We start from the raw sequence: 2524 nt of genomic DNA, 5'->3' as shown, positions 1-2524 counted from the left end.
GATTTTGCCCTTAAAAATAACAGCTCAGAGAAGAGCTGGGAATCATTCTGAAACATTCAGATTGAGGAGGTCATTCTGAAACATTTAGATTAGATTGAGGAAGGACTGATTCTGAAACATTCAGATGGAGGAGGGAGCTGGTGAAAGCAGCTGAGATGATGCTGGCCTGGTGTCACTAGAATCCTTGCTTAGGCAGACCTTGTGGTGAGTGTTAAAAGACTGACTGACTGATCTCTCTCTCTTAAGACTCAGGTCTAGGCCATATTGGCTTAAGGCCCTTTATACTTATTTCATTTTCCTCTCTTTCTCTCCTTTTTTAATTCCACATTTATATTAATTAAAATCTCTATAAAACCCATTTGACTTGGGTATTTGAATAATTGGGAATATTTCCCTGGTGACCACCTTATATTTGATTTAAAAACCAAGACACTGTAGTGAAACATACTTCTTTGGTCAAATTTACTCACCCTCTCTTATATCTATCACAATTTATATCTTCCACCACTTTAACTCACTACAGTTTAAGACCTCAACCATTTTAAATCTAACAGGGGGAATGATAAATAAGTAGTCAAAACCAAAATCAAGTTTTGAGAAGGGATGAGAAGAGAAAGAGATAAGTATAAACAGCAGAAAATAGGATGCTGAGTGATGCAGGCCTTCACTTTAATGAGCTGAACTGTCTTTGAGTGTTGGACCCTTAGGTGATTCAGCAGACCATAGAACTCAAGGAGGAATGCAAGGACTTTGTGTACATCAGTCGGTTTTAGAAAATAGTAGGTGGCCTAGTTGAAGGTTGAAGCTGCGCACTGGAGGTTGCAAGAGGGAATGATGGAATTTGCAAGAAGAGTTTGAGTGACAACAGTGATGGTTGGAAACAGAGGATGCTGGGTAAGAAGAGAAGACTTGAGAAAGATCCATAATGAATTCTGGGCTTTTTGAACTGAGACCTGGATCAATTAGGAAGCAATTTCCTTTCTGGGGACCTTGACTAGACCATAAAGGAGATGTATCAATTCAATATTCAGAAGTCTCATCTGCCAAGGGATACTGACAACATGATACCTCAAAGAACCTCTCAACAGAGGATCAGATTCCTCAGAGTGAGATAGTCATGGACTCACTGTCAAAGAGAGACTGGATCTCCCCCTTTAGCCCTCTTGCCTTCTGTCATTTCTTAGCTTTAATAGATTATAAATAGTTTGGGAAATTAGTTGGGATGGAGTGGAGAAATTCAAATTGGCTGGATGGCCATTTGAGTGAAAGACCTTGATTAGGCAAACAAATTAGAGATACTGAATCCCTCTTTCCATCTTCCCTACCTGCTTTATATTAAAGTCATTAAATCTACATCGCAGTCAGATTTCATTCAAATGATTTTAGTTTGGGAACTTTGAGAAGGGAACTAGAGATCAACCTTAACAGAGAGCAACCAGGACCCCTCCCCTGCTGAGTCAAGGACATCAGGGAGGCTTGTCCTGGGGTGCCACTCTCTGTGCCAGTAGATCCCAGGTCTATCTGTTAGGGGAGACCTTTCTTCAACTCTCCATCACCCGCTCAACTCAAAGGATCCCTTATTACCTGTGTAGTACCACTTAACAGCCTCACGCAGGGGAGGTAAAAAAGAATAGGAGTCAGCTCATCTAGGTTCCTATCTGTTCCACATTCTGTTTCCTTCTCTACAAGCTCCCTTTTGGACTAACTACAGTAACATCAAAATATAGTTAGAATTTACCATTATTACAGCACTAACTTGCAAAAGAAGCTAAAAATGAGAAGATGAAGGCAACTGGAGCACACAATTTGTTTAAATCCATAACAAAGCAAAGGGAGGCCTAACAGTAGGTTATAAAAGCAGAGAAGAAAATGTAGCTAGAATGGTATTGGGTTGAATATGAAGCTTTGTGTAAATTTAGAAGCAGAACAAAATGAATTTATTGACCAATTTATTTTTCAGAAATGAGCTAGTTACAGAAAAAGTCCTACAAAAAAATACAAAACCAAACCAAAAATACTCCTACAGAAAGAAATCCCTATCATTCCCATAAACTTGATGACTATTTGTGCATATATTAAATTTGGAATCATAAAAAATACCATGTTTTCCAAAGGTAATAATATGACTTTTAAAAAAAAAGAATCCTGCCCATTTATAGCCAGATGGCAGTAACCAGAATTTTGCCTGTCCAGAATTCAGGGACAACAGTGCTGATCATTTTTGCTATGGACTCTTCTGTGTTGTCTGACCTATAGATGCACCTGTAAACACCAGTCCTTTTTTCAAGTACCTACCATTTTGAAAGAAATAAGGCAATAAATTATTTTTTTCTAGAAAAAACAACAAAAAAAGAAAATAGGAGGGAGAGTAATACATAGTAATTATAGCTGAATGTGAACAACATTAAGTTCATCCATAAAATCTTAGCAGTTAGAGAATGGATTAAAAATCAGAATCCAACAATATATTGTGTATGAGACACAATTGAGACAATTGAGAAATGAACACACACAAATATAAAAT

At 37.7% G+C, this 2524-nt stretch overlaps 1 pseudogene; it reads left to right on the top strand.

Moving 5' to 3' along the window:
• Positions 1-644: 644 nt before the first annotated feature.
• Positions 645-1966, top strand: LOC100617541 (intraflagellar transport protein 20 homolog; annotated as a pseudogene).
• The last annotated feature ends 558 nt before the right edge of the window (positions 1967-2524 follow it).

The sequence above is a fragment of the Monodelphis domestica genome, chromosome 2, assembly GCF_027887165.1.
Source record: "Monodelphis domestica isolate mMonDom1 chromosome 2, mMonDom1.pri, whole genome shotgun sequence".
Taxonomy (NCBI): Eukaryota; Metazoa; Chordata; class Mammalia; order Didelphimorphia; family Didelphidae; genus Monodelphis; species Monodelphis domestica.
This window is presented reverse-complemented; position numbering and strand designations above follow the sequence as displayed.